The sequence below is a fragment of the Sminthopsis crassicaudata genome, chromosome 6, assembly GCF_048593235.1.
Source record: "Sminthopsis crassicaudata isolate SCR6 chromosome 6, ASM4859323v1, whole genome shotgun sequence".
Lineage (NCBI taxonomy): Eukaryota > Metazoa > Chordata > Mammalia > Dasyuromorphia > Dasyuridae > Sminthopsis > Sminthopsis crassicaudata.
In genome coordinates, this window is record NC_133622.1 from 250,218,454 (window position 1) to 250,233,701 (window position 15,248).

Sequence of the window (15,248 nt, forward strand, 5' to 3'; positions counted from 1 at the left end):
GCATGGGCCGGCGATGCCCCGTGGCCCTCTCCCCGCGTCCGGACCCCCCCTCCCTCCCGCCCCGGCTGTCACCTTCCTCTCCCGGCGGGCGGGCGGGCGGCCTCACCTGGGCTGGGGCCGCCCCGGCCCCGCCCCTGACGGACAGGTAGCTGGCGGCCAATCGGCGGCGGCGGCCGGAGGTGGAGGTGGAAGCATGGGTGGGACGGGAGGGGGCCGAGCCCCGGTCAGGAAGTTGAGCGAGTGTACGGGTGTGTTGGGGGGGCTCCTACGGCCGCCCCGCCCCCGCCGCCCACCCGGGCCGTCGAGCTGGGAGAACTCCGCGGAGCCCAGGCCGGAGCGCTCCCGGTCCGGGGTGAGGGGCCTCGGGGTGCTGGGGCGGCCGGCCCACGGCCTCCTGGGAGATGTAGTCTCTCCTCAGCCCGGGCCATTCCTGCCCTCCCCGGACCCGTCCGCCCAGAAAGCCCGGGGGAGGGCAGAGGGCCGGCGGGGGGGTTAGGAGGCCCGTGGGGAGGGGCTGCCGCCCGGGCTCCCTCCTCCCTTCCCTCCTGCCTCAGTTTCCTCATTCGTAAATGAAGGTCTCCCTGCCCGCCTCCCGGAGGGTGCTCTGGACCAGGGACTGTCCTCTGCCCCCAGAAACCTCAGAAGGGCGAGTCAGCGCGAGGAAAAAGACGGCAGGGCCGGGACCCCGGGAGAGCGCCTGGCCCAAAGGGACAGAGGCCGCGCCACTTTCCTGCTTGCACCCCAAGGGCAGGAACAAGAGCGCTGACCAGAGTTGTGCTGGGGGCCCCCCGGAAAGGCTTGGGGGGGAGCCGCCAGCAGCGGAGGCGAGGAGGCTCCCGGAGCCCGGAGGGGGGGGTTCGGGCCGGGCCGTGGGCCCAGGAGCTCCTGCTGGCGGAGAAGGGGGCGGGGCTCCCAGGTGAACTCAGCACCTCATTTCCAGGGACACGAATCAAGGGCTTCACTCTCCGGCCCTTCCCAGCCCCGCCATGGCCCCACTTTTTCCTATATCCCCCCCCCAGCCGGCCTTTGCTTATAGCGCCCCCCCCAGCCTGGAATGTTCTTCCTCCATACAAAGCCCAGCTCCGGGGCCGCCGCCCCCCCCCAGAGCTCCCATATCCTCTCAATTGTTAAGCACTTCCCCCCTGCCCCGCCATCCCTTTGTGCTCCTCGGCCGCTAGTTATCTGTGCGGAGCTCCCCGCCCCCATCCCCAGTAGACTCCAAATCCTATTGTAGCCGGAATCATCTCATTTTGGTCTGGCCTTCCTCCCTTCTGCACCCGTGCAGGTTCCTGGCACACTGTAGGCGCTTAATAAATGCTTATTGGATTAGCTGCCTTGGAAAGGACTCGGTGGATCACACCTAATTAGACCAACGGAGAGGAGGCCGATCTATTCCAAGGGATTGCCTTCCCCCGTGCCTGGGAACAGTACCTGGGAGCCAGTAGGTGCTTAATAAATGCTAATCAATTGAAGCGAACTTTGGGAGGAGGGTAGAAGCGGAGTCTGGCCAGGATTTGGGAACTGAGCAGGGGGCAGGAGGTGGAAGTACCAGGAAAAGGCGGTGTCTTCTTTAAGGGCATTTTTTCGGAGGGGGGAGGGGGGAGGTGGCTGCTGGAGCAAGGAGGCCGCTTCCATCTCCCACCTCCGGCCTTTTGCCCACAGGCCCGCTCCCTCCCGAGCTTCTTTCCAAGTTCAGCACGGCCGAAAGGCTCTTTGGGATCCCTCTGGGTGTCCGTGGTCTCGCCCTCCGGGAAGGATCTGTCCCAGGCTGCCCGGCCTCTTCATTTCCCGGTCTCCTCCTCTCATCATCTCCAACTTGTTTTAGCTCCTCCCCCTCCCCCGGAGTGCCCACCCAAGCAGTCACTGTCTCGCTGGCCCGCGATGGCGGGCGAGAGCAAGGATTGGCTAGCAGGTACTCTGTGGCCCTACTGTGTGCCCGCACAAAAGGAACCAGTCCCTGCCCCGGGGGGAGGGTGTTTTCCTGGAGGAGGAGCTGGGACTTAGAAGAGGCCAGGAATTCCAGGAGGGAAAAGCCAGGCCTGGGCTGGAGTGCCCGAGGGAAGAAGAGCAGCCAGGCCGATCTCACCGCCTGTGACCCCGGCAGGGAACGAGCCTGGCTTTAGCACCTACTGTGCGCCGGCACTGCTCCAGGCACTCTACAATCATTACCTCTGGAGGTAGGTGCTCTTATTATTCCCATTTTACAGATGAGGAAACTGAGGCAAATGGCGGCGACAGGACGTGTTCAAGGTCACACAGCGGGTAATTTCCCCAGGCCAGGCACGTGCCTGGTCTCTCCCTCCAGAGGCACGGCTCGGAGCTCGGCCTTTGGAACTGTGGCCGTGCAGCTGCGGAGCTGGCGCGCGGGCGCCTGGGACTTGCCCCGGGCCCTGACTTCCCAGGGCAGACTCCCATTCCGGCCTCTAACCGGACTCTGCTCCCCCGGGGCGAATTCCGGACCTGGGCCCGGCTGCCCCCAGCTCCCTTCCCGCGTGGTTAGAGACCCTCCTGCTCCCGGGGCGGGGAGGCCCTTCAGCCCCGGTGCCCGCCCTCCCTTTCCCCCTCGCTTCATTCTTACATTCCTCTGGGGAGATAAGGCCTGGAGAGCGCTGGCAGCCTGGCGCCCGCGGGCACTTGGCAGAGGTATGCCCCCCTCCCCCCACTAGCTGGGGCGGCCGGCCTCTCCTCAAGGACCCCCCCCCCCACCGCGGGACCAGGAGCGTGGGCGGCCACTCCCCGGGCGCCATCTTGGCCACCACTCTCCTCCCTCAGCGTTCCCCCGTCCTGCTGAGGTCCTGGTCGCCTTCAGCGGCCCCGAGCGCCCCGCCCCCCCTCCTGTGCTCAGTGTTTGTCACGGAGGCCAGGACTCTGGGCAAGACCCCCCCCAGCCTCAGTGTCCACACCTGGAAAAATGGAGCCGGGAGCACTAGTGCTCCCACGGGGCTGAGGTGAGGAAATACAATACAAAGCCCGGACCGCGGGGCGCCCCGGCACGCTGTGGGGTGCTGAACCCCATCCCAGAGTCCCCGGGGCCTGCGCGTCCAGCGGAGCAAGAAAGGGAAACAATGATCCGCTTCCTTCCCAGAACTGCTCTGAGGATCCAGTGGTTACAGAATGCTTAACGAATGCCTGTTATACAGCAGATGCTTAATAAATGCTTTTTTTTCTCCTGGCTGCTCAGTTGATTTATGAATTGAGGACGGAAGAGCTCCTACAGCTGGGGCCAGTGCCTCCGGCCTCGGCTGGGAGTGACCTTGGCCGGCAGCAGGTTTACTGAAGAGGAACTGAATCCCAGGGAGGAGACGCCCCCAAATGACCCAGATTCGAATCCAGCCGGCCCTCTGTCCACCGGAGATCACGTGGCTCTCACCTGAGCTTGCCCGGCGGGCCCCTTCCCGGTCCCCAGGTCTCGTCGGGAGGGTCCCAGGAGGAGGGGGCTCGAGGGCTCCTTCCTCCGGCAGCCGCATGGGGGCCCCAGAGACCGAGAGAGGGGGAGGCTTGTGCAGGCTAGGCTTGGGGTGCCCGGGAGAAGCCTCCACCAGGGGGCAGCACGTGCTCCGGTCCATGCGGGCAGTGCCCTTGGGGGCCTTTCCTGGCCTGCTGGAAGGCAGACAAACGCCAGAGTGAGTGAGAGCGGAACAGCCTGGCACACAGTAGGGGCTCCGTAAACGCTTATTCCCCCACTCCAAGTCTAACATTCTCCGAACTAAAGCAGCCTCTAGTTTTTGTCTGTTTTAGTCATCTGGGCTCTAAGCCCCCTCCTTCCGGCTCCGGCATCCCCCGTTGTAAGACCCAGCGCCGACGGTCCTGGTTCTAAGGCCACAATCACTGTGGACGCTATGCCCGGGTGGATGGGAGCTCTCCGGCAGAGCTCCTCCCCTCGGGGGGCCAGGAAAGCTTCCTCCAGAGGGTGGGCTGTCCCAGGGGAGCGTGGGGGGGAGAAGGTGCTCCCCAGCTCTGTCCCCAGCAGCAGCCCGGGACCTAAAGCTGCCTCCCCGGCCCAGAATGAGGACCAGCCACGGCACCCCCTCGCCCCGGAATCCATCACTCGTCAGCCTTTCTCTGCGGGCCACGGGCGGACTCAAGCACAAAGGGAAGAGGCAGCTCCATGGCACCGAGGGCATGTGTGATCCTGCGTGAGCCTCCCAAACAAGCAGGCACAGGGAGCCAGCCGTGCAGGGAAGGGCTCGGGTCCCAGCGGAGGAGACCCCACGAGCTGGACCGGGGATGTCTGCGGGGCCGATCCCAGGCTTCCTCGGCTCTGAGTCTCCGGGAACTGCCGGGGATGCCGAGGGGCGGGGGGAGACGGGGAGCGGCCCGACGGGCGAGATACAGAACGTGTGGGAAGGGGAGGGAGGAAGGGGATGCAGCCCACTGCCTCTCCCCGCGGGAACGGCCGCTCCTGGGAGACCGGACGGCAGACAGGGAGCGCTCCGGCCCCCTCCCCGCCAGCTGGAGAGGAGGCTCTCTGCCTGGAGGCTCTCCCAGGGCTGGCCCCCTTCAGGTTCGGCTCCTCTGGGGCTCAGAGGCCGGAGAGGGGAGGGCGCCCCTGGAGCCGAGGCTTTGGGAGGCTCCCGTCGCTGGGCTTCAGGTCTGCAGCTAGCCCAGGGTCAATACCTCGGGGATGCCTGGGGAAGTGATCCGGCCTGGGGAGAGCCTCAGGGAGGTGAGACGGAAACGCCCTTAGCCATCCCATCTAGCCCGACGGCGGACTCCCCGATCCCGGCTGGGAAGGAACCGGGCCGAGCTCCGAGCCCGTTCGCCCAGAGACTGAGGCTCCTCCGTCCGCTGCGGGGAAGGTGACCTCACCTGGACCGAGAGGGCCCCAGACCTGCCTCTGATGTCCCTGAGGTGTCGCAAGGGAAACGCCTGCACGGGTGCTCCCGCTGTCTTTAAACAAGAGGAAGGAACAGCGAGGGGGCCCGAGGAGGGACGTCGGGGAGGAGAGAGGGGAAGGGGGGGACGGAGAAAACCGGACTTTCTGCTGCCTATGTCTCAACCATGAGTCAAAATGTCCAGGAAGCAGGCGGGAAAGCTCAGGAAGCCACGACCACAGGGCCCGGACTGGGGGCTCTGGTCCCCACACAGAGCTTTGGCAAGCGGCAGATAGGGAGGACTCTGGGGGAGAAGCGCACAGGGGAAAGGGCTGGCCCGAAGCAAGTGGTTAGACCAGAGGAAGGGGATTTGGGCCTTCTCTCCCCCAATCAACCGATAATCTCACCGGCCCTTTGTTTCTAGGGAAAACCCCAAATATAGGGAAGCCACTTGTGAGGGGGTTCAAAGAGAAGAGGTGAGCCTGGCCCCCCCACCCTTCCCCTCTAGGAGTTTGGGGGCACTCTGCTCTCAGAGAAAAGGGGCCCACAACATCGGGGGGATGTACCTGGGGCCAAGCTCACGCCCAGTCAGTTTGCCACTATTGGGGAAGGGGCCCCGAGCTTGACTACCTTTCCACCAAATAAACATACGTCAAACAGCAGAGACCAGTGCAAGGAGCTCGGAGAGCCCCCAAGAGAATAAATACGGGCCATGCAAGAGGGCAGGCTCCCGCCCACCAAGGGCCAGACACCAGCTCAGCTGAGGGAGTCCTGGGCTCAGGGCGGGCCGGGGGCCTGCTGGGGACTGCCAGCTCCTCCCGCTGAAGCGGGCCTGGTCCCCTCCTGAAGCCAGAAGCTCCCAAAACAGCCCATCACTTGGGGAGCTCCCAGAAGGCCTGGCAGGGGCTGGCACCTGTCCGCTCTCAGGCACTCTGGCCGCCCCTGACTCAGAACGGGGCGCTCCTCTCACGGTGGTATTAGCTCCATTTCACCAAGCAGGAAACTCAAATAAAGATCAAATGAGTTAACATAAATCTTAAAGCCTTACGCAAATGCAAGCCGTTCTTAATAAATACTTGTTTCCTTCCTAATTTTTACCCAATAAAGTCAGAGCTAAAAAACTGGAAAAATATCAATTGCTGGGGCAGCTGGGTGGCACAGTGGAGGGAGCACCGGCCCTGCAGTCAGGAGGACCCGAGTTCAAATCTGGTCTCAGACAAGTAATATTTCCTAGCTGAGTGACCCCAAGCAAGTCACTTAACCCTAATTGCCTTGCAAAAAAAAAAAATATATAGAATATCAATTGCTTATGGAAAGGCTGAGCTAATGTAATTAAATGACAATTCTACCTAAATTGGTTTACTTGTTCAGTACCATACCAATCAAACTGCCAAAAATTATTTTATAGAGCTAGGAAAAATAATAACAAAATTCATCTGGAAGAACAAAAGGTGAAGAATATCAAGGGACATAGGTGGCGCAGTGGGTAGAGCACCAGCCCTGCAGTCAGGAGGACCTGAATTCAAATCCGACTCAGACACTTAACACTTCCTGGATGTGTGACCCTGGGCAAGTCACTTAACCCAGCCTGGGGGGGGGGGGAGGAAGAATATCAAGAGAATTAATGAAAAAAAAAAAAATACAAAGGATGGTGGTCTGGCAGTACCAGACCTAAAAGTACTTGACAAAGTAGCAGTGATCGGAGCCATGTGGTACTGGCTAAGAAGCAGAGTGGTGGATCAGTGGAATAGATTAAATACACAGGACGCAATAATCAACAACTATAATAATATAATATTTGACAAACCCCCAAACTCCAGCTTCTGGAATAAGAACTATTTGACAAATTGCTGGGAAAACTGGAAAATAATGTCAGAAACTCGGCATAGACCCACATCTCACACCCCATAGCAAAGTATGATCTAAATGGGTACATGATTTAGCATAAAGAGTGACACCATAAGCAAATTAGGAGAGCAAGGGATCATTTACCTGTCCCATCTTTGGAGAAGGGAGGAACTGGAGAATATTATGAAAGGCAAAATGACAACTCTGATTACATTAAATTAAAAAGGTTTTGTACAAACAACAGAAGCAAGATTAAAAGGGAAGTACACAGCTGGGAAAAGCCATTGTTTCCGATAAAGGCGTCATTGCCAGAATACATAAAGAACGGCGTCAAATTTATAAGAATACAAATCATTTTCCAGTTGATAAGTGGTCAAAGAATATGAACAGACAATTTTCAGATGGCAAAATTTAAGCCATTTATCATCAGATGAAAAGAGGCTCCAAATCACTACTGATCAGAGAAATGCAAATTAAGACCACTCTGAGATCCCACTACACACCTGTCAGATTGGCTAAGATGACAGGAACAAATAATGATGAATGTTGGAGGGGATGTGAGAAAACTGGGACACTGATACATTGCTGGTGGAGTTGTGAAAGAATCCAACCATTCTGGAGAGCAATCTGGAATTATGCCCAAAAAGTTATCAAACTGTGCATACCCTTTGACCCAGCAGCGCTACTACTGGGCTTATATCCCAAAGAAATACTAAAGAAGGGAAAGGGTCCTGTATGTGCCAAAATGTTTCGTAGTGGCTAGAAACTGGAAGATGAATGGATGTCCATCCATTGGAGAATGGTTGGGTAAATGATGGTATATGAATGTTATGGAATATTATTGCTCTGTAAGAAATGACCAGCAGGAGGAATACAGAAAGGCCTGGAGAGACTGACATCAACTGATGCTGAGTGAAATGAGCAGAACCAGAAGATCATTATACACTTCAACAATGATACCGTACGAGGATGTATTCTGATGGAAGTGGCCTTCTTCAACAATAAAAGGATTCAAATCAGCTCCAAATGATCTGTAATGAACCAGCTACACCCAGAAAAAGAACACTGGGAAATGAGTGTGGACCACAACATAGCATTCACACTGTTTATTAAAAATTTACAATTTTTCTTGTGCAACAAGACAACAGCATAAATATGTGCACACATATTGTATTTAAGATATACTTTAACATGTTTAACATGTATGAGACTGCCTGCCATCTAGGGAGGGGGTGGAGGGGAGGGGAAAAATTGGAACAGAAGTGAGTGCAAGGGTCAATGTTGAAAAATTACCCCTGCATATGTTCTGTCAATAAAAAGCTATAAAAAGAAAAAGAAAAAGAAATGGAAGATCCTGGCATTATTGACCTGGTAATCAAGATCTAGAGCAAGAAAGAGCCTTTGGGCTCCCATTGCTCATCCCTGTAGAGAGGAAGAAGCCCAAGCCCAGAGACATTAAGTGATCAGCCCAGTCACGAAATTAGTAATTAGCTAATTAGCAGGCGCCCCAGGCAGGATTTGAACCTAGGATTTAACTCCCTGACTTTATGGAGGGTTGGGGAGGTATGTGAGCAAAGCATGAGCAATCCACCCCCAAGGAGAGGGGAACCGTCCTATAAAGTTGTTGTTCATCCTCCATTTTCTAGGAGGTGACGTACCGGATAATGACTTCTTTGTTTGTTGCTTGTTTGATCTCCAGGGAGAAGATTCCAATGTTTTCTGCCCTGCGAGTAACTAAGTTTTTTAATCGACCATCCCAAAATGGGAAAAAGTCTCATAAAAGAATAGAAAATAGCGTCTCATCTCTTTTCCAAGTTAACCTCAAATCAAAACATGTCAGGTGTAGAGCCGGGTCTGTGGCTGTTTTGTGACTATTCAACAGCGTCAGTTTTCTCGATGTCGTGTAGAATTTCCAATAATTGTCAAAGAACTTTATTCACTCAGCCGATCAAACGGGCAGGAGACATCCTTCCCGCCCGCGTCGTGGTCCAGACGGTTGGTCACCGGTGCATATTCTCCCCAGATAACTTTGGCAGCTCACTCACATTCACCTCAGGGACGGCCCCTTTGATGTAATAACACCCCAGTTGTTCGTGGAGGGGAGGAGGGATTCTCCTTTCCCCCAGTGATGGGTAGGCAAAGAGTGGCTTGAAGTTCAGGATGAATAATTTCCCGAACCACTGGCCTGATACATCTTCCCGATTTTGGTAGGTTTTAGGTAAAGCCGTCCCCAACAAAGCAGACATTTGTAACCCTTCTCTTGCGAGTCTCTTTTCCCTTTCCTGTAGGAACAACTTTTCCCACTTCTGCTTCTCCCTGGGCACGGACTTTGGGCAAGGGCACTCCCCATTTACCGGCCTTCTCTTCTCGTTTCGGCTGAGTCGGGTGGGGAAGGGCCTTACTTTGGATTGTCCCTCCCTGGCCATCCAGCAGATCCGCAGGCGGGCTCCTTGGGAGCTTGTTCATCATTCTTTCCCTTGATATTTTGTTCTTCGTGGATCTTGATCTTTTTCGTCTGAGATTTCTTGACACGATGCCGTCTAGAGTCGGTTTTGGCCAATCCTTTGCTTTCTTTGGCCATTCATGAGCCTCTTGCTTTTTCTTCTTTCTCTTTTTCTCTTGCTCATGCAGGTGGTAGCCATACCATTTTCTGGCTGGGAGCCCAGTGAGGAGCCACCAAAAAAGCTTCCAGACTTCAGATTCTCTGCCGTCAACAATCACTCCCATGAGCCAGAAAAGAAAAGCCGTTATCTTGACATGTGCATGAATTGTATTTGAGTTTAGGCTTGTAATACCAGAGAAACTGAGGCAAGACAGAGGTTGGGTTTTAATCTTTTAACGGGGAGAGTTTTGACTGGCCGGCCTTGTCCAAATCATTCGAGGAACTGAGGCAGGGAACTGATAGAAGGTTTTAGCTAAGGTTCAAACAGAATACCTAACCTGAGTATTCAATCTTGTAGGGGAAACAAAGGCAGATGGGGGGGGGGCCCTGGGTGGGCAGACAAGCCATAATTCCAGGAAAGGATCATAACGTAGTCTTGACAGGATATGGGTCAAGAGAAGAGGGTCGAGGGCAAGAGCCCCCTCAATGGGAGGGGGAAGTATCCTAGCAAGGATCAGATCATGCGCCCGGATTTCCTGACACACTGGTATGTAAAGGTGATGGGAGCTCCAGGATTCTTCCTGACTCAATTCTCCCAGCCCTAATAGCAAGGAAGGCGGGGAGGGGTGGTGGCTATAATTTTTTTTATTCAGGGCATAAGAGGCTCAAGCTTAAAAGACAAAGGTCCCTAACACGTGGGGCCAAGGGTTCCTGATTCTGGGAATCCTGCTCTTCTGAGGATGCTCGTGAAGGCCACTGGGGGGTGGGGTGTTCATACTGGGCTAGTTCCTCGAAGGAGCATCTCCCCTCAAACCTGGGCTTGTCTTCATTGACTAGACAGCTGTCTGGGTCTGTGAATGAGTAACAGTGTGAATGAATGAATGAATGAATGAATGAATGAATGAATGAATGAATGAAGTACTTATTCAGCATTTACCATAAGCAAGGTCCTGGCCAAGCTTTGGGGATACCAACGGCAAAGTGGGACAGAGCGGGCCCTCGAAGAACTCACGTTCTCAGGGCGGGAAGTTTCGGCTGCAGGGCTCCGGGGTAGTCGGGCTTCTCTGAGATGATTTCCGCTGATAAATTACATCGGTGTCAGATCTCGAACCACGTCGTGGCCCTTTGGTGGCCAGGGGCTTCCCAAGCCCTGGGGTTCGGGCTCCATCAGGGTCTGGGGGGTCCCCTCCTATCTGTCCCTCAGGCTGCCTGCCCCTGAGCTGCTGTTGTTTGGCAGGTGACGCCTGACCTTTCCCCTCATGACCCGCTCTCCTCCTCTGGATGGTCTTTCTCATCTCAGCGTTACCCCGGAGTCTCGGCCCAGGTCTGTGGCTTCTGCCCCAAGGGGGACTTCGGATGGGTCCTCAGGACACCCCTCGTGGCCAGGGACACTCATTCACCCCCAGACAAAGGGCGCCCCACGAGGGGACCCTTCCCCACGAGCAGCCGAAGCTGGGCAGGCCCGCCTGGGCCAGGGACACTCACTTCCGGCTTGGCGCCTCCTTAGTCACCGGTTCTTCCACTCCCGTCCAATTACGCTCCGAGTCACCGTGATTGGCTCCCCTGCGGACCAGCAGCCGAGGGGAAGGATGGATGTGAGCGGTCCCAGTCCCTCCGGACAAAGCAGGGTGCACCGGAGATGGCCCCGCACGAAGGACCCCTTGTCTCTTACTCTCTGCATGGTCAGGAGACACTCCTTCACGCTCTCTGCCTCAGTTTTCTCCTCTGTAAAATGAGCCACCACGGGGGCTGGATAGTGTACTCTGAGCCCGAGGGATTCTGTCCAGTTGGGTTTTCCTATTCACTTGCTCCATGATGCTCATTTTAGAAGCTTTTCCTCAGGACTAAATAACTCCATGTTTTTCCCACCAGCTTTTAAAAGAAAACCCAATTTCTTTCCTCCAGGTATGGCCAAACAGGGCATTGGACTGGCGGGCAGGCGGTGTCGTTAGTGTTCATGCCGCAGATCACCTCCGCCCCTCACCCACAAGTCTCCCAGGGCCCCCCCTCACCCTAAAATAAAACACAAGCTCATACTCGGCGTTTCGGGCCTCCACGACCCGGTTCCCCGCTCGCCTTCCGGGTCACTCCCTTCACAATCTGCGTTCTTCGCTTCTGCCGGAGGTCAGACCAAAGCACAGCGTGACCCCTCACTCCCCAGCGCCCGTGGCTCCCCATTGCCTCTAGAAATCATTAATGGCTTGGGGGCCCAGAACTGAACTCAGCCTTCCAAATGGGCTCTGCCCAGGGCGGAGAATCGTGACTCTCCATTCAGGAAGCTGGGTCCCGCCCACCGTGTCCTTTACCAAGAGGTTACGGGCGGCCTCCGCCCCGCACCTGCCGCCAAGGAGACTGGCAGAGCTCAGAGCTCCAGGGGGCCGCGGCTGGGGGGGGGGGGAGCCGAGCCAAATTTGGCATTCGTTTGATGGGGCCCAGCCCGGTAAAGGACGGGCGATCGGGCCTTGAGTCGCCCAGGAGCTCGGGCCCCTACAGTGGAGAAGTGGGAGCCCTCATTTTGTTTTTGTTTATGTTTTTGAATGCAGGGGAGCTTTATTTTTCCTTCTTGCCAGGGCTGCCTAGGTGAGCAGCCACGCCTCTGTTAGTCCAAAGGCAGCTCCCGTTTCCCACCGGCCCGGGCCCCGATCCCCCTTAAGTTACAGAAGTCACGGAACCTGGGCTCACCCCGCAGCCCCCGGAGCGTCCATTCCCGAGGAGGACCAGGGCCAGAGCCCAGAAGTAGTGTTTTTAGACAAACAAAGAAGGATTAACCTGGAGCTAAGGTGAGGTGGTGAGCTCCCTGGCCCTCAGGCCCCTCCTACAGCACAGGATTTCCAGCCCAAAGGGCCTCTCAGCGTGGTCCCACGGGCTCCGGTCCTCCTCAGCTCAGGCTCCCCGGGTGGGGGTGGGGAACGGGTCGGCGTTCTCGGGGCCCAGCCAAGCCCCGGAATTCTGGAGAAGGTTTTGGAGTGAGCTCCGTGTGCCTCGGAGCCCCAGCCACGAGGGGTCCCCCCACCGAGGGGCTTATTGTCCCGGGCTCCCGCTGCCTGCACTTAATGAGCCAGATGGCTTCCCACCCACCCCCAGCTGGCCCGGCTGTGCAACTGGGGGAGAGGCGCCCCGTATGGTATTCTAATCATCCACCAGGCCCCGGCCAGAGGAAGCCTCCCCTTCCCAGCTGGGGGCCCAGGCCCGAGCCCCTCAGGCGCCAACCAGTCTCCAGCCCCACCCCGGGCCAAGTACGGCCAGGCTCCAGAGAAGGGGTCAGGGGGACACAGGGAGGGGTGGCCCCAGCTTGGAAAACATTTATTTATAGACTCGTCGTCACTGGAGGGAGAAGGGACCAGCAGGCCGGCCTTGGCCTAGCCCCGAGCGCGCTCTCGCCGCTCCCCAACACTCTCACCAGGCCCAGCAGAGCCCCCCCCTCACGGCAGCCCCCCTGCTTTCTTCGGGCCCTGGACCGGGAAAAGGCATCAGCCAACCCTGCCCCCACTTGCCCCCCGCAGGGGCCGGGCCTTGCGACTGCCCCCCCCCCTGTGTCTCCCTGTCTCTCCTCTCCTCTGTCTCCACACTCGGCCCCCAGCCCTTTTCACCTGATCTACTTCTCTAGTTTAACTGCCCCCCCCCCACACTACAGCCAGACGGAGGCCGGGCTCCACCTCCTTCTGGCCAAGCGGCTCCGCCCGGGCCCTCTCCCACCTGCCCATGGTGCCCGAGTGTCCCCCCCCAGGGTCTCTCCCTCCGGCCCAGCTCCGTCCCTGGGCCTTGGAAGGGTTCTTCCCGCCCTGGTCGGGTATCTCTCCGGCTCCGGCTGGAAGCCCCCCGCTTGTGGAACGCCAGCCCCAGGCCGGCCCGTGCGGAGGCGGGAGAACGGGTCTGCTTCGCTGGGAACTGGAAACAAACAAGCGCGCCTGCCGAGCGGCCATCTGGCGCTGTGGTTTGGCCCGCAGAGCCGAGAAGCGCCGGCCGAGGCTCGCTCAGCTTTTGGGGGGCCGCGCCCGGGCTTTGCCCAGAAGGGACATTCCCTCCGAGGGACTTGCTGCGCATCGGGGCGCTGGGGAGACGGCCCGCGAGCCCTGCTCTGTCCGGGCTGGGTCCAGAGCCAGAGCTGCCAGATCGCCCCGGACCGCACGCTCTGCCACCCTGCCCCCTCCAGGGTCGGCCCCCACCCCCACCCCGGCTCTTGCTGAGGAACCTGGAGGTTGGGCACAAACTGCCAAGGAGCCTGATGTGGACGGGCCGGCTCTCTCTCTCCCCTGTGGTTTTCTCCTTTTGCTCTGGTTTTTCTCTCCCAGCACAATCCATAAAACAAAGTATCAAAGTAGCAAAAATAAAACCCGGCAGGATGGAGCCAGCCGTCCTGCCAGGGATGGAGCCGTTCCCACTTCTCCTCCCGGGCTGCCCGTCAGTGACCTCAGGACCTCACGGGCCCTCGGCCATCCCTGTGGGTCAGTCTGCTTTCCGGGCCCGAGGTCAGCTGGACCCGGAGCCAGAAGGCACCTCCGGCGGCTGCTTACTGCCCCCACTGACCTGGGCCTGCAAAGCCCCCTCTCCACTCAAAGGGCTCTTCTCGCCTGCATTCACACCAACTCCCACCTAAGGGCCCGGAGCATGGTTTGGCAGAGGCCGGTCAATAATCCGGGTTCAAATCCTTGTCCCTTCTGACCCCGGACACAGCATTCGCACAGCCTCCCGTTTTGGTCCCTAGAGCTCCGAGTCGTGGCCCAAAGTTCTGGGGAGTCGGGACTGCGGGAACGGGCCGGGACGTCGCCCGCCTCAGGACTGTGGCCAGTCCTTCCCCGGCCCTCCTGAACACTGGTAATTAGGGAGCTGTCGTTAGGAGCCACGATGAGTGGGAGAAGACACAAAAAGTCACGTTATTTGGGCCGAGCTCCTGATAAAGATCCGAGTCCGTGGGTGAAGGGCCTCCGGCGCCCAGCCGGGAGCCAGCTTGTCTGCAAGGACCCAATAAATGGTCTGCCCTTGCAGCCCCAGCCCCTGCCCCAGGGATCCCAGCTAAGGCCTTGAGCCAAGCCTCCGCCCCTTCCAGGTAAGGCTTTGGGGGAGCTCAGAGAGCCATTCCACCACCAACTCCCCCGGGCCCCCCTTTCTCAGCCCATCTCCACCAGGCCCCGACAGGCCGTCCCCACCCCCTGGCCCTTCAGCCAGGAAAAACCGGGGCGAGCGCCCCCAGAGATGTGCGAATAATTACCAGCCAACAGCTTAGGCACCAGTTTCCATTTTTTAATGCAAGAAAAAAAATCCTTTTTTTCCAGGTTTTCCACATGTGAGTATAAATAAGACCTTTTCATAAGAGATGAGCCCCCCACCCCGGCAGTCTCCCCCCACACTCAAGCCCTTCTAGAACGAGGTGATCGGTGCGGCTGGAGGGAACGCTGCCGCCACGTTCTGGAGGCTCCAGACCGGAGGACAAGAGGCTGGCAGGGAGGAGACCTCCCCGACGTCCAGCCCGGCCAGGGGCCGCTTTGTCCGTCACGAGCAGCGTCCCGGGGGTTCAGGGCTACTGGGACTCGGCAGGTCCTGGCTCCCAAGGCCCAAAGTGCGGGAGGAGGGGAGGCCTTCCCGCCTGCTCCTGCTAAGACACACTGGGGCACCGGCTTCCCTAAGCTGCCCACAAGTGGGGAGAGCAGGCCCAGGACTCGGTTCGATGCTCCGAAGCCCGGGCCCGATTTAAGGGGAGCCAGGCGTCCTCGGGCCACCGCAGGCCAGGCTACCGCTCACAGACCCATAGGACCCCGGGGGCCCCAGGGAAGGCACCACCTTGACCCAGAGGGTCCGAGGTTGAACAGGGCCATCAATGGCTCCCAGACCAGGGGCCTCCACAGCTGTCCTCAGGGCTGGTGCTTGTGAAAAGGGGTCTAGAACCCGGCTGTTTCCAGACTGGCTAGAAACTTCCAGGAAGCCAAAGTCAAGTGTAAAAAAGAACTAGTTGGTTTTCTTCCACAGATGAAAGCCCGAGGGCTGCT

General features: G+C 58.1%; 1 long non-coding RNA gene and 1 pseudogene across 4 annotated transcripts; one reads left to right on the forward strand and one right to left on the reverse strand.

The window, feature by feature from the left end:
• The first annotated feature begins 230 nt into the window (after positions 1–230).
• LOC141546156 (uncharacterized) lies at positions 231–4,912 on the forward strand. Of its 4 annotated transcripts, none has more exons than XR_012483254.1 (3): positions 231–1,441; positions 1,663–2,177; positions 3,182–4,912. It is a non-coding gene; the product is annotated as an uncharacterized LOC141546156 (long non-coding RNA). The 4 variants fall into 4 exon arrangements; XR_012483253.1 differs by lacking the exon at positions 3,182–4,912 and adding an exon at positions 2,208–3,172 and having other exon boundaries at positions 1,663–1,912; XR_012483255.1 differs by lacking the exon at positions 3,182–4,912 and having other exon boundaries at positions 231–1,445; positions 1,663–3,172.
• Positions 4,913–7,396: 2,484 nt separating this feature from the next.
• On the reverse strand, positions 7,397–11,502 carry LOC141546818 (ribosome biogenesis protein NSA2 homolog pseudogene; annotated as a pseudogene).
• Between the last annotated feature and the right edge of the window lie 3,746 nt (positions 11,503–15,248).